Source organism: Corapipo altera, unplaced genomic scaffold, assembly GCF_003945725.1.
Source record: "Corapipo altera isolate COAL_440 unplaced genomic scaffold, ASM394572v1 44, whole genome shotgun sequence".
Classification (NCBI taxonomy): Eukaryota; Metazoa; Chordata; class Aves; order Passeriformes; family Pipridae; genus Corapipo; species Corapipo altera.
Genome location: NW_020884880.1, coordinates 11400903 through 11422605, shown reverse-complemented (window position 1 = coordinate 11422605; position 21703 = coordinate 11400903). Strand labels below are relative to the sequence as shown.

The 21703-nt window shown below is 37.5% G+C and overlaps 1 protein-coding gene across 4 annotated transcripts in view; it reads left to right on the top strand.

Moving 5' to 3' along the window:
- The window catches only part of OSBPL3 (oxysterol binding protein like 3), a 95213-nt gene that overhangs the window by 12518 nt on the left and 60992 nt on the right, over nt 1-21703 (top strand). For all 4 annotated transcript variants that reach the window (XM_027639330.1, XM_027639331.1, XM_027639332.1 and 1 more), the window contains exon 2: nt 7476-7595. The gene's annotated coding sequence lies outside the window, so the exon portion shown is untranslated. The remainder of the gene's footprint in view (nt 1-7475; nt 7596-21703) is intronic.

The following is a 21703-nucleotide window of genomic DNA, read 5'->3' as shown; positions in this document are numbered from 1 at the left end:
GGGAGGTGTGGGGAAGCTATTTACCTCGTTGGACCTATTTCATCTTTCAAGTTGTCTACTGCATGCAGCATCCTGTGAGGCATTTCCAGATTTGTTTCTGCACATCTAATGAAGCAGCAGCTCAGCATTTTCAATTTAGAGAGTCTGAACTCCTCAATCTACCTGACTACTTAAACTTCACTTGAATCAGAAGTTTAATCTTCCATAATGCCCAAGTCACTGTGATGTTTTTTGTTCTAATAAAATAAAGCCTGTAACAAGGCTGGTTTCTTTGAATCTGCTGCAGACTCTGAGCAACACTGTGCTTTTTTGGTGTTGTTCAGATTTTTTTGTTTGGTTGGTTTTTTGTCGGGTTTTTTGTTTGGTTTTTTTTTTTACTTTGTCAGGTTCTATTAGTTCTTTTGCAATGATGTGGGGGGGAGTTTTGTGGGGATTTTTGGTGGTTTTTTGTTTGTTTTGTGGTTGGGTTTTTTGATTTTTTTTTTTTTTTTTTAGATCTATCACAATTATGTACTATCCCAACTTCTACTGGCTTGAATAGTGTGTGAACTTGTCTGAATAGTGTGTGCATTTGAATATATGTTTTAACCATTCAGATGCTGTTGTCCCTGTGATATTTAATCTTGTATTTAATTCAAGTTCATTAGTTTTGCAGTGGAGGCCTCTCTTTTTTTTTTTTTTTTTTTTTGTATGTACACAAATACTTTAGAATGTTTTATCTGGTCATGCCTGTTTATCAGGGCAGACTACTTGTCTGACTGAACCCTGTTCTCAGATGAGTGTTAATACTTTCAGCCCTTTATCAAACGATCAGAGATAAGAGTCCTTCTTGGTCACATTCTCCTTTTCCTTTCCTTGTGCAGCAAGGTTAGATGTGAAGATTGCATGGGTGCCCAACAACTTCTCATTTTCATCTGTAAATCCCTTTCTGGGTGTGTCACCTTGTCCTTGGTCAATGTCTTTGTCTCATAATTGAGAGTCCTTGAGCAGGAGAGGCCTGCTAAGTGACTCTGAATGCTGTAGTCTTTCACCCATCTTTCTCTCTCCTCACTATTTTAATGCCTCTTTATCAACTCACTTGAGATATAGCTGGATCAATTGTTTGAAGTCCTGCCATATAAATAACCTCTAGATTCTGTCTCTCTGCCTTCTGTTCTTAGTAACCTTGAACACCTAGATAGAATATAGTTTCAAGTCAGCAGGGAAATACATGAAGTGGAAGAGAGAAGAGGAAAGGCAATATATATGAATCATTTGCTCGGATTGTGAAAGTATTCACTTAAATGTGACTTTATATATTCTATAAACATAAAAAACCCTTAAGTTACATTAAGTGAATATACGTATTTAACTGAAAATATATATATGTAACTCCCCATAAAGTCACACATATAGTAGTAGTAGTAGCTGTTGCCAAGGTTTTTCAGGAGCTATTGCTACAGCTGAGGTAAATTTGTAGGCCACCAGATGTAGAGAAAAACATCTGGTAAATAAATTCTGAAATTTGTAGACCTTGTTACTCACTACATCTATTTGTTTGTTTGGATTTTTTTGTGCAGGAAAACTTCTCTGCATAAACTTACTCTGATTAAGTTGCAGCTTCTGCAGGATGGTATTTATTTATTCTGGTGGATGTTATATATTTACTCTGATGGATCTTATTGTTTTAACGTAATTGCTTTTGAATTAATGCTTCTGTGACAGTTTTGTGAACATTTAGGCCTCAATTGTCCTGACCTGAGGCTGATAGTGCTTCTTTTTTTTGTGGGTTTCTGGGTATACACATGACTCTAAGAGGGGAAGAAGGAGTTATACTTAGGTAGGTGTTCTAATTTTGGAGAGGAAAGCAAAATCTTTCTAGTATTATAGGTGGCAAGAAAACAAATCACCTTTTTCTGGTATCTTTTCTCTTCTGCTAATCTCCAGATCCAGATTTCGTACCATTATGTGACTATCCACTGTAGCTGCATGCTTTCTTTCCCAGATTAATACCATAGTTGCTTTGGCTGATCTCCACTGTTCTTCCATCCTGTCACCTGTGTGGGTTTTTCTACTGATTTCATGAAGGGCAGCATGTGCACCTTACATGCTGATTTTAAATGTGGGGAGAGGGTGAGAGGTTGTTTGGTGCTCGAGACTTGTGCAGCCCCAGTTGCCTGCCCTGCCTCTGTCTGGTTGCTGCTGCTCAAGAGTGGAACAGTTCAACTCAGAAGGACCACATGGAGTTCTGGGGCACTCAGCTCTGATTCTTGATCGTTAAACAAGTAGCTGTAAGATTATCCATGGTACTTGCATGATGCTTTGTACATTTTGGAGTATTTTTTTCAACATTCATCTGTACTAAATAGTCTGTTGTGATTGGCAGAATTTTAAAATAAAAATGCCTTCTGTAAGAGTAATGGTTCTAGTTAGTATACAAAGTGCTTCCAGTACTTATCCCTATTTTTTATGCTCTTTATCCACACTTCAGTCTGTTACTTCAGAAAGATCTTCATGGCAATGACTGTCATGATTTTGTGCTTTATCAGAAGTTGGTAAATGAAGTCTGTGCCTGCAATGACTGTAGGGAGCCTTTCTGTTGTGGGGCAGCTCAGCTAGCAGTAGAGTATGGATGTCCCCATGCAGAACATGCATGTCAGGAGGCTCGCTTTAAAATCTCTCATAAGCAACAAACAGACATAGTTCCGTTGACCTGTTTTCTCCAGGCTGATCTGCACCTCAGAGAGCAGACCTGTGGTGTACTACCTTTGGTCTTGTTTAGTGTAGTAGATACTTCTTGGCAACCCTCCAGTTGGTCCTCGTGTAGTGCACGTACAGCTCTAACACAGACAGACCTCTGGAGCCTTACAGCTAAAGAGATGGGCCAGGTAATGTTGCATTTGGTAATTCATATGATCTGATAAGTATTTTCCTTTCCATAAGTAACATTATTCTTCTTTTCCCTGCTCACCAAAGACAGGGATGAAGAAGATCATACCTCTTAACTTTTAAGAGTTCAGCTCAGTAAAGAAGAGAGAAGAGGATGGATGAAGCCAGAGTGAAAATAGGTAGAGGGCCAGGTCATGGGTTTTGGGGGAGGGAAGAGAGTTTGGAGTTATGGCCTGAGGGGAAGTGAAAAGACAACTTATTGCAGAAGTGGCTACTTTTTCTTTTAATTTAATTCCAGGAATTGTAGATAAATCGTAGTGCTTTAATTACATAATGACCTCTAAAATGAAGGTGAACAGGAATGCTGAATCTGTAGAATGCATTTCTAGCTGTCAGCCAAATTTTCTGCTTGAAACCCCTTATCAGCTCAGAGAGGGAAAATGAAGCCTGCCATATAGAACTCTTTCTTAAAATTTTTGAAATCCTTATTAGGTATAAGAAGGCAGAAGAGAGAATTCGTTTCATGCCTTTATCAGAGTGCTGCAGTCTCTGCTGCCATAGCAGATTTTGGACCACCTGGTGTATGTTATGCCAGTACAATGGTTGCAGGAAAGGGTCAGGCTGCATGTGTGTGCAGACTTGCTCCTCCTCTTCCTCACCTGTGGTGCCTATCTGGGTGGCATAGCAAGAAGTGTGTGGGTACCAGGGCAGCTTGCCGGTAAAGGCAACATCTTGACTGGAAGCATGGGTCAAGCAAGATTTACAGTCTGGTAATAAAGCAACAAAATGACTTGGTTTAAAAAGGTGCAGATATGCATCCTTCCACTGCCTGCTGTAACTGGAACCAGAGTAGTGGAATAGGGAGACAGTTGGTGTCTTGAAAAACAGGAGTTCTCAATGAGTGTTGGAGACTCTAATGTAATCATCTTAATGGTTTGCTTCCTGCTTTGCTGTAGTAACGTGCCACTGTGTATGCCTGTGTGCTTTTATTAACGAAAAGGTTTTTTCCCTCCTTGAAAGACAGAAAAGCTGAGGGGGAGCTGCTAAATTCTGAAAGCTATATTTAGCTCAGAGCAATTAAAGCTAGCACTGCATAATAACACTTGAGACTAGCTCATCCATCATGTAAACTGTGAGATTTTAATGTTTGGCTTCAGTCAGACTTGACATTACTGTTAGCTTTTGCTTACATTCATTAAACTCTGCTTTTTAGAAGGTGTGTCTGTTGCACGTTGTTTTGGACAAGTTACCTGCTTTCTTACTAGTCCGTGCCACTTTGTTCCTAGTTCCATTTTCAGTGTAAACCACCATAATCCTGTGTTGCTTTCAAAAGGGATAGTTCTGCTCTATTCTACCCTCCTATTGGCAGCTGCCTGGTTTGTTCTTTTCATCATCTTTATTCTTGCAGCATGTTCATGCAGTGAAATGACTCTGAAAACATTATTGCTAAAAATTTGCCTTTTTTCCTCTTTAGTTATTAATTTGATTATTTTCCACTCTCATTTCACTATGTAGTCATGTTGCTACTGGTTTTAGTAGAAGTTGCTGTGGAAATAAATTGCTAACTTTGAGAAGGGAGAGAATTGGGTGGTTCCTCCCCAAGGGCCCAGCTGTGTTTGATGCAGACTTAAACCAAATTGCACTCTCTTACGAGATTAGGTCTTTGTTACACTCCTGGTAGGCTCTACCAGAAACTTGTAGCTTCTTTAGGACTAATACAGTACAAACCAGCCTAATTAATTGCTATAAAGTTATTAAAAGGTCAGTTACTGCATGTTCATTTTTTTTTCCTTGGGTACCAAATAATTAATTTTCTCGGTTCTGGATTAAATGACATCTCTCTATGATGCTCACATGAGCTGTAGTCACCCACTGTGAGATATGTTTATTGTTCAATTTATCCTTCTATTCCAGTGCATCAGGCTCTAGATTTCCTCTAATGTCTACTGTTTGTGAGTATGTCTCTACAAGTGCAGATTATTTTTCATTACACAGACACAAAAAAGTTATAAATCAATCAACAGTGCAGTTAAGCTGATCTCTATTTCCCAAATGATTTTGGAAAATATGTACCTGTATTGCAAAATATTCAGAAACAATATCACATGAATGCTTCTCAATGCTCACTGTCAAAATAGACCACTGCAGTACAATGTTTTGGGGAGAAACTGGGAACATGGGACCTTTTTTGGACCAGCAAATCATGGAGAAAATTTCATTTTAGAAGAAGGAAAACTTGCTGTCTGTGCAAAAATGTGGAAAGATTATGAAACAACAAAGTCATCCATTGTCTTTGCGGCATGACTGAGTGGTTGATACATCAACAGATATCAGACTTCTCAGATACCATTAGAAACATTTTTCAGGCTTAAAGCTCCTGCATTTGGCTTGTCCTGAGTGGTATGCAGTTTGTGAATTCTGCTGTTGTGAAGACAATACTGAAGTCTTACAGAGGGCACTGCATAATAAAGTGGAAAATTCTAGATCTTGTTTTGGGTGACTCATAGCTAAATAAAGGCTTTGAGATTGAAATGGTGGAAATGGCAAGTCTCCTGTCCTGTCCCTTGACCCATGGAATTGTTGCATAAGGTCTAACCTTGTGGGCTGTGCTGAAAAGCTCAGTTATTTTTCTTGGGTTTGGGGGGATATTTTTTCATTAGGCTATCACTTGTTTTGGAAGTTAGCACAGAACTGCTGATGGCCTCATGTGACCAGTGGGGGATGCTTAGGTTGTGTTTCCTTACATCTGTCATTTTCCTTTAGGGTCCTTTTAGGGTCCCTGTTACTTCAGTATATGTAATATACTCCTAATAACTAAGATACTTATTTGTAATATATATATCAAATTATTTTTCCTGTTTCTCTTACATTGTTGTTGCAAATAGCACAGAGAATTAAAGGTACTATTCTTCAGATCTAGTAATTTTGGTGGTTTTTTTCCCCAAAGGCTTTTTATAAGGTTAATCTGTTGCCTTAACCATGAGATATTTTTAATATATGATTTGTTGGAAGTTTCAAATGTAGAACGGCTTAATTTTTGAGTTACTGGGAAAAATGCCAGCCACAGATTTGGAAGAGTCTGAGTAATAAAATCATGAAGCTGGTTCATCACTCAAATATGTTATTATTTCAGCTGCCTCTGCCCACTGCATGCTCCTACAGGCTAAAATGTCAATAGGCTCTTATATTAATAGCTATTTTAGGACTCTAGTATTAAAAGGTTGTAAAAATGAAAGAACCTTAGATTAAACTAAAATATCAAAATTAACACATCGATTGCTCTTTCTTACTCTAGTTTAAAAAACTTTCACCCTTAATATTTGGACTATTTAAAAATGCACAAGTTCATGTGTTAAATAATCCTAAAGTTAAATCACAAATTTAGACTCCAAACCAGCTGGGGATGGTGGCATTTTAGGAACTTAACAAATAGAAGAACCAAGGAATTGAGTGTAAATGTGAAATTAGAATATATTAAATGTAGACAACCAATAGGAGAAGGCAAAAGCATTGCTTAAAACTCTGAGTTGAAAACAGGAAATCCTTTTCCCTTGGAAAATATGCTAACGCTGTAAGAATAATATTAAATAAGGGTAGTAATGTCAATTCAAGAAAGGCAGAAGCATTTATTTTCATTCCTGAAATAAAACTGTAGTCTATGACAGCATGTAGAAATAATAGCTAAGGAAAAAAGTTAAATTGTAACAGTGATCTAGATTCAAAACTGTTATCACAAATAACTTGAGGAATTCTGTTTCTCATATTGATTTTGAAGAAAGATGAGGAAAGCATCAGAGGAAGCTTAATGATATGCTAGGTTTTATAAATTGTATATGGTACCCAGGCACTGGTTTGTCTGTTGTTGATTGCTTGTAGGCTTTTGGAAAGATTATCATCACGTTGATATGGGAACTGACAGTACAACAGAAACTCAAATCTAATAATTGGAAAGGTTACCCATACATTCTATGAGTATAAAGGCAGCCTAAACCATTGTTCCTTTTTGGCTCAAACTGAGCACATTAAAGTGTGTCATAGGCAGTTTCTGTTTGGTAGTGTTCATGTTGTACAAGAGAAGTCCTGCAGGCTGCTAAAACTGTAAAATTGGATTGTCTTCAAAAAAAGACTAACGGTCAAAACTGTGTATTAGTTGCTTCAAAGCAACAGGTTTGTCAAAGAGTAGAACCCCTGGCATCTATTTCTATGCAGGATTCTTCTTTCTTGTTTTGTGCTGACAAGATGTTTGGGCGAGTTCCCCACAGCTTCAGTAGAGTTACACATGTGTGCAGAGTTCTGGATCCTTGGGGCAAGAAAGATTTCTGTTATGAAATGTATTGTTCTGTTAGTGTGTTATTAGACTAAAACTCAAGTTGCTTACTTGTATGGGAGAATGTGGCTAACCCAGACTTCTAATACATATCTTTCAGAAAACTGTAGATGTTGTTGTATTTTAGGGAAATATTTTGGGATGGTGGAACGCATAAAAAACTAGGTAGAAAATTTTTCAGATATTCATATATTGTACTTATCTCCCTCATGCTTCCAAGGTATGAAAGGACAATGCAGCAGGAAGTGTATTTCTCATCTGATTTTTGCTTGTTTTTCAGATCTGACACAAGACTCATGTGAGCTTGCCACATCTTGCCTAATGGAATTGCTTATACTTTCACTTCTGTAAAAGAAGAAGATACTTAGATTTTTTCCTGGTTGGCACCTACTTACTCACTGTAAGTCAGTCTTTCTTGTCTCATGGATATGTTGCCCTTCCTATAGGAAAGTAGAGGTTAAATTGGTGTGGAGCCTGTTTTAGCCTAGAGGGAACATCATCAAAGAAACTGTGTAAGAAACTTCTTGCTATGAAGAATTGCTCAGTCAGTGGAGAATGGGAGAGGACTGTAGTATAGCTGGCAAAGAGGCAGCACCTCAGTCCTCTTTTGGGATAATACATTGTACTTAATTTTATGTCTAAAGGAATTGAATGATGTATCAAAGAAATGGAACAGGTAAAGCAGAAGTGGTGCTAATGTAACCCTTTATTCTGCTGAGATAAGAGTAAATGTTCAAAAATACCTCAAAGGTGTGTTACATTTGTGGGAACTGGGAAGAAAAATACCATTTGTAGGATTGTATGATGTTTGGGTTCCCTTCAGCCTTAGGCTTTGGGGTTTCCACTGATCACCCACTAGGTCAGAAGGAGGACTCTCACCCATTGCACAATTGGACTCTGTGGTTTGTGTCTCATTCTGAAATGCTCTTTATAGTCTGCAGCCAAAGATAGGACTTTGGCAAGGTTGAGATTATGTTATCGGTGACATTGAAAAACTTCTTGTGTTGCTGGTGGGGTTTTTGCCTGAGTGTTCATTAATTGTGAGATTTATCATTAGGAGAAAATTCTGTCCCAAATCACATTTCCGGTCATGGCACTTGTGCATTTTATCTTCTCTAATAGTATGTAAATGTAGTCACAGTGCATTCTGAATACTTAACAATTTCTCTTTTGGTGTAGGGACATTGATAATGCATTTGAACTTCCTGACCAGCTGCTTGTGCTGCATTTTAACTTTATGTATGTATATGTGTGTGTATATATGTATGTATATATATATATATGTGTGTGTGTGTTTTCTTGGCCTTTTAAATTTGTAGCCATTAGATTAGTATTTTAGGGCACATAGGGACAGGTAGAATGTTGTAGGCCTTACATGCATATAATTTACGCATTTGCTTGCAGTTGTGGAAGGCTGGATATTCTGAACTGTGCAGTTCTTACAGTCCTATATATAAACTAATGTTTTGAAATCTGTCTTAACAGGCTTACATGGATCTTACACTTGTAAACCAGAATATAGCATTGCTGTTCTGCACTAATTTCCTATTATATTTGCATCTGTGTTTGTGTAGGCTTAATCACTACTTTAAGCTTGGTGAATTTTTAGGCTAGATCTTTCAGTTTTGCTTGTGAGCATGTAAAAGGTATCGCTAAATGTATGTTGCTCAGTAGGAACTTGCTTTCCTCTGGAAAGCTGGAGATGAGTCATGGAAACTGAAGTAGGTAGCAGGCACGAGGGTTGAATCTTTGCTAGAAGTATGTGGCTACTGGAAAGCACATTAACAGCAGTGTTTGTTTTCAGCTTCTATAAATTAGAAACTGAAAAGATGTCAGAGGAGAGAAAGGAGTGGAAAATACTTCTGCATGGTTTATTTTTGTTGGTAGGTACTGCCATACTGTTCCAGTGGGAGGTGCCCAGTTGCTATAGGATCCTTTTACCTGTGAAGATAGCGGTGTTTATCAATACTATTACAAAATAGTTAGCTGATAATGTTGGGAAGCTTTATGTTTAAGTAGCAAACCAATGTTTCATGATTGACTAATGACTTTCAAAAAGTTTCGGTATGTGGCAGAAATGAATGTAGACCTGCCCCACCCCAGTGTGCAACACAAGGCAATTTTATTTACTGAGGGGGTTCCTGTGGAACAGATATGTTTGTGACTTCGTGTGAAGTCATGCAGGAAACCTGTGAAAAACTCTGGGCAAGACCTCATTTTGCTTATCCTAATCTTTTCAGTGCAAGAGTGTGCTCAACTGAAAGACAACTTTGATAGTTGCTGAAAGGAAGGGTGGTAGATTTAAAGGGATACAAAACAAACAAGAGTTTGAACAGTTACAAAAAGGGAATTTTTCATGGTTCCTCTAATATCTGTAGCAGAAGGCTGCAATGAGAACTAGAATTTATCTTAACAATAATATTTTCATTCTGACATAGTACAATATTGTTGGCATATGCTCTTGGAATGCATTAATACTTTGTAACACCTTTTTATTTTAAGATATATTAATTGTCTAGTTCTGTATTTTTGAAAATGCAAAGAAACAGTACCTGGTGCTCAAACTGAATTCACTTTTAAGTGAAGTTATCTTAAATTCATTTTTATAAACTTGAAAACTAAATCTATAGCTCTTATAGAAGCAGCTACCATGTGTTACTGAGCCTTCAGAGGGATTCTTTACTGCTCTTTTGAACATAGGAAAATGTAGCAAAGGAAGTGATCCTTATTCCTTAATCCTCATAAATTGTATTAAAGAAATTTCATGGAACCCTTGTGTATTACTTCATTGGTATTTTCTCTTAGTTTTGCCAACCTAAAATTCCAAGCTGAATTCTTCAATACAAATATTATGTAAGTTGGTGGCTTTTCTTTTGTTTTATCTCACTTGTGAAAAGTATTTAATTTTACTTTGTAACCTGAACAGATTATATTAAGAATATTGGCAGCTTGACATTGTCTGCTGGCTCTTTACTAATAGTCTTATAGGAAAAAGTCTTTATACAGAACTAAATTCTGTGTTAAAATGTCATTCAGTACTTCCTTTGAAGAAAAAGGAGGTGAAGTCTTAGTGTTCATATAGTGGTAAATGCAAAAATAACCCATGTACACAACTCTAGCTCTTCTTTGTGTGCAGCTCATGACTATGAATTTAAGCCACTTCTCTTAGATCAATTCCAAAGTGTTTCTTTTGGAATTAGCTATGAATAGTTGGACTAACTTGTTCAGTGGTTAGTAGCACAGGTAGATGTCCTGCAAAAAAAAAAAAGTGGAGAAGGGAAGGAAAACAGTGTTTGTTAACTTACTGTTTTACTAGTTGCTATTGAAACAAGTTATTTTTGTGTTATTATTTAAGAACAAAATAAGCTATACATCTGAGTATCATGGATAGCTTTCTGTGGAAGGGAAAGGTGAAGAAGAAGGATAAACTACCTCATGGAAGAATGATTTGTATTTTTTTAGTTTTAGTCATAGATACTTTGTTCTAAAACAGATAATACCTACTTAGGCAGAGGAGCTATTTGAAAAAAGTGGACTGCTGTTAAACCAGGACTTTATTTTGTAATCATGTTAAATTATGATTACAGAATAAAGTAATTTTTAGGATTTGTTTCAGTAGAAAATAAATGTGAAATTATGAAAAGGTGGATCAAATATACAGGCACACTTTCATTCATACAGCATTATAAATCAGTCATAGTTTAAAAGTATCTTTTTAGGGCAAGTTGTTGCTTGTAAATGCCAAATGTGTCAGGCTGATGTTTGACTTGAAGTGGTGTGACAAGGCTGTGAGCTCCTCAGCCCGCTGGTGTTCCCCCTGTGGCTAGTCAAGGCCACAGACATTCTGCCTGCATTAGGGACACAGTGGGTCTCAGGCATGGAAATGCAGGTCTTTATAGTAGTTACTGCTTCCTACTTTGGGAGAGACTAGGAACTTAAGTGCTTGAAATAGGTAATAAGCATAGCCAAAAGTAACTTAGATCATGAGCTTTGCCTCCTGTTATTCAAACTTGTTATTCCTTATGCTGCGTGTTGGGTTGTTCCAGAGACAGTCAGGTGGGTCACCCTTCATTTCAGTGATGGGAACAAGTTGCCTTCTTACTGACATTACAGTGAGGATTTTACAAAGTGAGATTCTGCATTTCGCTCACAGAAAGTGATGCAGATAGTCCCGATTCTTACCACTGAAAATGTTTTCATCACACCCTCACTGAGCAGAAGCACACACTTTTCATCTGGAGATCGTGAGCTTGGTCTGTTGATGTACCTAATTTTTGTGCTTGGAGAAACCATAAAAACTTGCTCCTTGTTTTAAGAATACCTCTAAGAGACCATCTCTCTCAATATATGTTGGAAAGTGTGCTTCTATCAGCCTTATCTTTCTTAGAAAAGACTGGATATCTTTTCCTGTCTTTGCCTATGTAAACTCTGGTAAGTCCTTAATTTGACCACCAGGTGAAGAATAAAAATAATGCTTCAGATACATCAGAAGGCAGAAGATTTGCCACATTTCAAGGATGGCCTTTGAAATTCATTCATGAAGAGAAACAGTTGTATAGCTTCAGGGCCCCTCACTTTGCAGTTGTGCAACAGCAAAGGTTTGTGAGCAAGCTAATTGTAGGAGAGCTGAAGAGATGGTTGCAGTTGTTGGTGAACTCCTCTGATATGGTAATGAGGATGTGTGGCTAAATCTCCAATCCTAGCATGTGTAATAGTGAATGTGGTGTGTTTTTGGTCTCTAGTGACTCCTTTGCTCATTCAGTGACTACTAGTATAAATGCTTTACACTCCCATTTCCTTTTGGAAAAGGTCATATGCTTGTTTTAATTCATAAGGCAGGTTCTTGTAGCACTAGGTATTTGAAGAAGAAATGAAAATGACATTGTTCTTTTAGGCTGGAAGAAACCTCCTACTAAGCAGAAAATATTGTGATTATTAAAGTAGTTACTTCTCAAGGAGAAATAAAGATTACTTTTTAAAGACTGAGTAAAATGTTAGCAGTATAATTTATTTTGAGCCGTCTGTGTAAAGTTCACAATCAGTGGGCTTCTGTATTAATGCGTTTTAATCTTGTTTTATCCTCGTGTTCTTGTCCAAGCATGTAATCCATTGTAGATTTCTTTTGGTTGCACTTCTTATCACAGCATATATGAGGGATAAAAAATTGTCAAAACTAACCAAGGATAACTTTCCGTAGTGATTAACAAACAGAGATGTGTTTATGAAAATGTAACATTTACAGTATTTATTTAATGACTTGTTTACACTTGCTGACTTTATTCCTGTCTCACACACAAAAGAAAATATCTATTGTGGACACACATGCCTTTTAGTTACAAAACCATAGCAAGAACTTTTCAGAAGAAAAATATATTCTCAGGCCAACTGAAGTTATGTTGCAAGAAGTAGAAGATCCTGACAGAAAACCAGGAAAAGTCTTATCTGATAGGGAGTTAAACATGCAATCTGGTAACTTGCAGATGCAATAGTGAGCACAGAACAATACAGTATAAAATTATTTTTAAAAAGCTTTAAGAAGGCTTTAATGCAGCAGCATGATTTACTGTAACTTTCACTGGTCTTCCCTTCTATCCAGGTGACTTCTGTGCTTTCATATGTCCTGGAGGAGACCTGGGCTCTGCTGCTGTATTTTTGGAGGATGGCAAGTTATTAAAGTACTTGTTCTAAGACCAGATTTCATACGATGATTACCTGAAAAAGTACTAAAAATTTTCCTTATCTTTTTTTTCCTTGAGTTTTGTCCATGTTTGTTTGTCTCCTGGAGGTTTTCTTTTACTTCCAGTAAATATATGTCTGAACAATTTGACAACTGTTCATAGGTGTGTTTGAATGTACTATAAGTAGTACCTTATTTTAAATAGCAGGAATTGTTCTCTTAAAAAAAAAAATCAAAGAAATTTATATTAATATTCTATTTTAGAAGTCTAATACTAGATGATTAATGAAAATTTGGACACTAGAAAATTGTCTTTCTGTAGCACATCTGTTTGGAACTGCTAACAAGTTGTCAAGTGCTACAAAATGAAATAATTTTAATTCTTGGGGGCTCATTGGTTAAAAGCTAGATACTGTCAGCTACCTTAATAGACCAGAGACAGCAGTACTCATTGTGTTGAGAGTGAAAAAAATAAGGCTGCTTCTGACTGAGAGACACCAATAGAATTTGGTGTAGGTGCTGAGAAGTATAAGGAGGACTGCAGAAATGCCCTGTCCCTTTCTGTGTGATTTTTTTAATGCCAGCTTTTATTAGGCAGCAACTATTTGCTTCTAAAGGTTTAAACTGTTAATGTAGTTAACATGTTAAAAACTGTTAATTTATTTTTTAACACATTGTGATGTGTGAGTGAAGTGCCACTGATTTTATTTTGGTTGTCACTGGACAAAATGATACGAAAGAGTGGTTAGTGAGGTGAAATGTACCCTAAGAAAAGCTAGTTTATAGTTTTACCCTTAATATGGTCCAGCATCTGGCCAGTAGCTTTTGAGGGAAAACATTTGGTTCAGGAGAATTGGAAAAAGCATTCATCGTTTAGTTCAAGCTTTGAGACTCTGAAACTGGATTTTCCACTGTATGGAGTGAAATGGGCTGTAAAGTTAAGAACTTAAAAGTACAGTGGACTTTTATTTATCATGAGGGTAGTACAAAGTCACAAATTTTCTATGCCTGTACTTGGCCGTCTGTTCTCTCTGGTCAAATTGTAGTTTGTACTTCACCTTTAACATTTTTACATATGGCTTATGTTTTGGGTTTGAATTATCTGTTGGGGGGGTTGTTGTTTTGTTTTAGTTTTTTTTCTCAGTGCCATGCAGTTATCAAGGAAATCTAAAACAAACACTTATTAAGAGGTGATGATAGCTAAGTAACAGCTGTTAAAGGTGTGATTCAGCATCTCCCTCTGCAACTAGCTTCCCCTGCAAGTTGAGAAATTTCGATCTACCCTGTATTTGCAAAGTCCTTGATGAAGAAATGAAGGTGACCCGGGTGCAGGGGCTGCCACAATGGATGTTGTGGTGGGTTGACCCTGGATGGACACCAGGTGCCCACCAAAGCCACTCTATCACTCCCCTTAGTTGAACAGAGCAGAGAAAATATAAAGAAAGGCTTGTGAGTCAAGATAATGACACGGAGACATCACTCAGCAATTACTGCCATGGGCAAAACAGCCTTGACTTGGGAAAATTAATTTAATTTCTTACCAGTCAAATATAGGGTAGTGAGAAATAAAACCAAATCTTAAAACACCTTCTCTCCACCCTTCCCTTCTATTTCCTTCCTCACAGTGATGCAGGGGTTGGGGAATGGTGGCTGTGGTCATGTCATCACACATTGCCTCTGCTGCTCTTTCCTCCTCAGTGGAAGGACTCCTCATTCTCTTACCCTGCTCCAATGTGAGATCTCTCCCATGGGAACCAGTTCTCCATTAATTCCTCCAATGTGAGCCATTCCCCTGGGCCACAGTTTTTCATTAACTGCTCCAGTGTACATCCCCTGTGGGGTCACAAGTCTTGCTAGCAAACATGCTTCAGCATGGGCTCCTCTCTCCACGAGTCCACTGCTCCTGACAGAAATGCGCTCCATCATGGTCTTCCCACAGGGTCCCAACCTTCTTCCAGCATCCACCTGTTCTGCCATGGACCTCCATGGGCTGCAGTGGGGCAGCCTGCCTCACCATGGTCTTCACCACAGGCTCTGCTCCTCCCTCCTCCTTCACTGACCTCTGTCTGTGGAGCTCTTTCTCCTGCATATTCTCACTCTTCTCTCAAATTGCAACTGCAGAGGATTTTTTCCCCATTTTTAAATCTATCCCAGAGATGCTTCTGCTGTTGCTGATGGGCTCTACCGTGGCCGGTGGCTGGTCCATCTTGTAGCCCACTGACATTGGCTCTGTCTAACACAAGGGAAGCTTCTGGCAGCTTCTCACAGAAGCCACCCCTGTACCCTCCCTCCTACCAGAATGTTGCCATGCAAGCACAATAGAGTTGTACTCAATGTTTCTCTTTGTCTGTGATACTGTCCAGTACCAGATGCCACAGAGGGAAGTATGTCCATCCTTACCCTGAGTAGTTATAGAACATATATCCTTCTGTCAGACCCTTTCTGTCAGAATCTTCATCAGCAACACTTATCATCTGGTGTGAGAAAGGCTGTCTTTAAATAATTTCAGAGTTTATAGAAATTACATATCCTAATACGTGTATATCTTGATCCACACAAAGCTAAATACATTTATGTTGTAGGGGTTGACTTAGGATATATTTGGCAAAAATAAGCCTGTATTCAAGGGTGTTGTATATTACTTCTACTGGCAACAATTGCCATGACCTAATGTATTAACTTGAAAAATAATGCTCATTTCATTTAAATAAGAAAGTGAAACTACAAACTCCCCAAGCACCAAGCTGAAGGAATGACTGTAATGAACTGTAACAGTTGCAATAACAGTTTGCCCTTGAAATGAAAGGAAGGAAGGGGAGAGAATAAATACCTCATCCCCAGTGAAGTAGCTTTACACTATATCATTAAATCTCACTTGACAAAATTGAGATGTCTTGTTCAAGATACAATGAGGAACTTCACTTTTCATTTGAGGCTGTTCTCTTCCCATCCCCAGATATGCCTGCAAGCTCTCACTGTTCTTGGCTATGGTGTTCTTAAATTTGTTTTCTCCCTGCTCTAGTATTTCAGGTGACAGATATCAGAGTACTTGTTAAGAGAAGAAATGTATAACATTCCTGAATATTGAGTATATTTCAGACAGTCTGTATACCAAAACTGTATCACTGAAATGAGCTGTGCTTTAATAAAGTAGGGGTAGGAGAGTGGCACCACATATCAGTAGTAATCATCTCTGTAGGCTGTGGCAAGTACAGAAGGCAGTGACTACAGGCTTTAAGGTAATATAAGGAATGAAACGAAAAAAGAAGAGAGTGATAAGAATTTCTTGTAACTGCATTTCTGCATTTAAGATATTGGGCTTTGTATAATACGTGTATTCAAAGCAGAAGTAGAAAGGCATTTTCAAATGAAGAACAGATTTCAGGGTTCAGTAAAACATAACCAGGCTAAAATCTTATTTCAAAATGTATTTTTATTCCTGTCAGTGTTACCTTGCCTTTTTTATGTTTGAAAAAGCAAATGTAAAGATTTTTAAAACCTCCATTAAGACTGAAATGCAACTCAATGTACGTGACTATCACATGACTTCTTTTTTCTGAAACCCTAATGGAGTGGGATATAAATACCTCTGTGAGGTTATGTTGGTCAAACCACAGATTATTTAGTGTGCCTCTGCAGATTTGAATATTTGGGGATTTATCTTGTTAGCATCTTCAGACTGGGTTAATTGATGACTACCAGCACAGAATTTGAGAAATACTTCTGAAGTGGGATCTTTTGACTTTAAGCTGGAGGCCCTTTTAACAGTGACTTGAAAGGGATAAGGCACCACTAATGCAATCTTTTTCCTGGTGTCTGGCTGTGTATGTGGTGCTCTAGCTGTGCTGTATGGGCCATTCACTTAAGAGTTGGACTCGATGATCCTTGTGACTCCCTTCCAACTGATAATATTCCATGATTCTATGATTTTTGTTGTCACTTGTGGGAATATAATTTCATGTTTTTCAGTTACATAACTATGCACCACATTTTATTTAACTTATAGCCCAAAAATCTGACCATAACACTCTGGATATGATATATGCATTTAAAACACAAAGGCATTGTCATAGAAAAAAATAAATGCATACTAAGGCTTGATCAGAAAAGGATCATTAACACTTGAACAAGGTGCTAGTATCACTGCAGATGTGATATATAGAGAGCATGAATATCAATATGCATATACTTTGCATATGTATTGGAAATAAAGCAGCTTTATGAGCAACAAGAATTATGGAGTTTCCCATGGAAAATGGTGCAGAAGTTCTTAGCCCGATGAATGGAACACAACTGCTGAAGGTGTATTCGGTAGAGAGGAAGCTTGCAGTCCACCTGAGTCTCCACCTGAGGCATGTGGCACACTGATGGATCCGAGTACAGTGACCAGCTCAGAAAGCCCACAGGATGCAGGTGTTGAGTGAAATGTCCAGATCTGTTGAGATTCTGCGGTGACTTGGAGCTAAGGGGCTTCTGCCTTGGCTTCCAAATGCTCTCTGTCATGAGTGTACTCTAAGAGGCAGTGATCTCTAATTGCCTTTCAGCTTTGCAGCATCAAGCTGCTACTGCTACAAATGACTATTCGTAAAATTCCTCTCATTAGACTGGAGTTTGAGAACAAGGGGTAACGTGATAGAAAGTGCAGGACAAGGAGGACGTATTTTCCTTTATAAAGACTATTTTATTGGACTGCATATGTTTGCATTTCAGAGTACTCTGAAATGATTGTGAAAACCAGCATTGCTGCTATTTATTTATTTAAGTTAACCCTGGAAAAGAAGTTCTGGTTCAGTATGTTACAGGCAAGATCGAATAGAAGGCTTTTTAGTGGTTTTGGACAAACCATGGTAACGCAATTTGAACTGCTTGCTTTCATGGGATTTATTTCATTTGCTACCTGTGAAATACCCTGTTTCAGTGCATGGGGACATGAAGGCTGATTACTCTAAGTGGATGCTGTTGAAATGTCTTGCTGCTTTCTTAGGTGAAGAAAAGTCAAGCCTGTAGCATTCCTGGAATTGGTTCTGAGTATAAAAAAAACCTGGTTGTTTATGTACAAAATGTTAATTGTTACTCTGCTCTGTTCAGACATAACTAATGTGGGACTTAATTTAGATACATTAGCTGAGAATCATTGCATTCACATGGAAAGTAATGCATTTGTCACATGTATTTACTTTCTCATGCTTAATGCATAATGTCCAACTTGACAATTCCTGCATTTGTTGGTGACTTTAAGCTTCTTAGATTTGCTGTGTAAGGTGGTTAAACTGCTGATTTTAACTTCTAAGTGCCTCATCCTTTTTCCATGTCCTTGTCTAGCTCTAGCAAAGTATCCCAGGCAAGAGGAATGGAGCAGGGAGGAAGACGTAGAGAAATTGAGCTGTGAACGTTTGAAGTGGCAACAGGAGATGTGAACTCTGTTCAAGCAGTTTGTGAAGTTCCCAAGCAAAATTCATGCAAAGTCAGACTCCTCTGCACAAGGCAGCAAAAGCAGTGCATTGCAGCATTTATTGAAAGCTCAAATTATTTTAAAACCCTGTGTTCTGCATTTGTATGAACAACCTGCAAGAACAAACTACAGACTTTTCAAAATTAGTTGCTAGGTGCCATAGGGAGTAAGACAAGTGCACATTCCAATTGTGGGAATAATATTGAAATTCTGAATAGATTGGTGATTGGTAATAGGTCAGAATTTGTATGTCTGGGAATGCTATCATTTGTGTGAAAGGAAAATATGAGGTATGAAAGCTTTTACTACAGTTTTGTGTCAACCTAAATGAACTCTATTTTAGGATGGAATCAGCTTTCACTGGATGCTATTCAGAGTCTGGCATGTAACTCCCGTTTGTCCCACTTTCAAAATCTTTGTTCAAAAACCTAGTGTTGCTGAAAGGAGAAAAATATAAGGAGAGAAATCGGAATCTTTTTCTCCAAGTAATTCAATAACCTTTTTGTACTTGACACACGTATAAATTATTACCGTTTTTGTGCGCACTTCCTCAATGAGCTAGTATGTGGCTCTAATAGTATTTTAATTCAATTGGCCAAAATGAAGAGGTGGAATACAGAACCAGGTGCTCAAAAAATGTGTTTTGTGTTGTACTGTATTTTCTCAATTTCCATCTTTCCAAAGTATGACACCCATTCAGCATAATAAGTGATAAGTGATCTATTCCTGAAATCACCTCCCTCGTGATGCAAATGATACTGGAGTGTGGCAGGAGATCCTGCTTGTTTTGTCACTATGTTTTATCATTTAATACTGACTTGAAGCAATGATCACCCCTACTGTTCATCTGCCTAACTGGTGTTATAAAATCACATTAGAGAACAATTTTTCAACATCTCTCTCTGGGAACAATGTGGCAATAGTTTCAAAACCACCTATTTTATTATTCTTATTGTTAGTGTGAGTTTTCTGCTCTGGAAGATCATTATAATAAAGGACATCAACGGGGCTGGTGAGCAGTCAGGTGAGTCAGCAGGCTTGAGAACGAGAGTCTGAAATAGGAGCTGGGGAACTGCCAGCACCCACAGACACCTTATTTGTTTGCTGCTAGGACAGACAGTGGACTGATTTTCTTATTTTCTGAGTATGGAAGAGAGGACTGTAAAACTGAATATGCTGATGATGTAACTTCTCCAAATGTAATCCTTCCAACTGCCATTAGTCATTCCAAGATTAATTTTTTAATGTGATATTCCATGTAAATACATGTTATTTTGGTGTAACATCAGTAAAAATTCGGGGGGTTTATATGTTTTATGATATGATCCCAAAAATAGTATAACATAATGTTAGGAGATTCAGTTCAATGGTTCTGTTTTAACTGTCTGTATTGCATAGGTGCATTTTTTTCTAGAGGACAGTTGAGTTATGACAATGCTTTACTGTCTGCAAATGTCAAGTTTTCTGGTCAAGACTTGATGAAAACTTTGTGCATAGAGTTTCAATATTGAACAGCCTTTGAAAAGACAATTTCATTTCAAAAGTGCAATTTTATGTTATATGCTTTGTAGAGGTGTTTTTCTCCTTTATGCATTCTATATTTTGTGATGTTAAAAAGATGTTCTTGAATACATTTCTCAAACTTTTTTTGCTAACACTTATCACTTGATGGCAAAATTGTGGAAAACACATTCTATGAAAAATGAATATTAGTAAAAGTTAAGGGAAAAAATATGTAGGTCAGCAGGTGAAGTAGGTATGAGTGCCATCTGTTAAGAAAATAGCCTTCAGTATTATGTTTCCTGCAACTTCATATGTTGTTATTTTAGACACTTAGAAAAAAAAGAAACCAAACCTTTTAGTGCCTTCCTCTAAGAAATTGGTTTTTTCTATTTTCCTTTTCAGAAATTCATCAAGAGAATTATATGAAATAAGACTTTTTAAATATGTCAGAATGCACTTTATGCACTAATCGTAATTAACTACTACAGGTTTAATTTATTTTTGTGTTGTAAGTCCTGATGGTCTAGCAAAACCAGTGCTGTATGCCAGCATTTTAGAAACAAACACAAAACTGATGAGAGATTGGGAGGAGAGTGGAGAGATAGAAGGCAAAGACCAAGAACAGCAGAACTCTTCTAATATTAAGCTGTTCAAGGGAAATCTACATCACTTGTAAACACTTCTGTTTATTGCTGTTTTTATAGCATGTAATTAAAATCCACATTGTTAGTTGCAGGTCAAGTATAACCAACCTCAAAAGTGCTATGAAACAACCAAGATGCTAGACTGCACACATATAAAATTCTTCACATTGTTGTCTGCCTTCTCTATGGCCTGTTTGCTGTGACTGGAGCTGAAGAAAAAATGAATGTACTCATTAGAAATAAAAGATATTGATAGTTAAGTTGTAGCACCCTTTCACTAAGCTCTTTGTAAATTATTTATGTTACTGAGGCATCCTAATTAAAACCTTCCATCTTTTAAACCTCTGAAAATACTTGAGAATGAGAGCGTAGTTTAGGCTTTTTTAATCACCTAGAATTTAATTTGTTTTTAATTAAATTCAAATATATATCTGCCAGCTTGCACTAACCTGAATCTAAACTGAAGATCAGAGGCAAAGTATCTTTTTCAGAACCATCTGGATCTGTTGAAAATAACACACTTTCCACTTTCTTGACTACAAGTTGGTGATGACCACGCCTTCATTTTGGCCAAAGCAAAGTATGTGAACTACTCCCTGTGGCAAATGGCACTCCACTGAAGTGGATTCAGGAGGAATGATGTGACTTATTTATTTTTTGTAAATATTTTTTTAAAAAGCTTTCTTAATTTTTGACAGGGGAAGTACTGATCTCGACAAGAGGGACAGTAACTTGCTTGGGAGCAAGAATTTCTTTAATTACTTCGGCGTTTTTAAAAAGTGAATATGAATTTGAGCTCTAGACTATCAGTTGAGACACTGAGCTGCTACTGAGACCTGTAAAAGTTCTCATCAGTTTTGTTTTAACTCTGAGCTCTGTTGGTGGGGCAGGTCATATTTTTACATTTGGATGTCATACTATAGTAGGCTTGTATAAGCAAACTTAGTGCATTAAAACTCTCTATATATTCCTTTTTCTGGATTGTCTGTAATAGAGTCTTAATTGAAGCTTTCTTTTTTGACCCATTTCCAAGTTTGCTTTTAGATTTTGTACCCTTGTAGCTAGGCAGAGGCAGGACAAGATCTGACATGGAAGCACTCACTCTGAAATGGATCTTCTGTTCTTCCCAAATATGGGTGCTACTTCTGCAGCTTTGTGTTTGCTTTCTTCCCTTTTTAAGGTCAAAAGTTCTCTTAGGAACTCTGTCCATGTTGCACCTCTATGGTAACCCT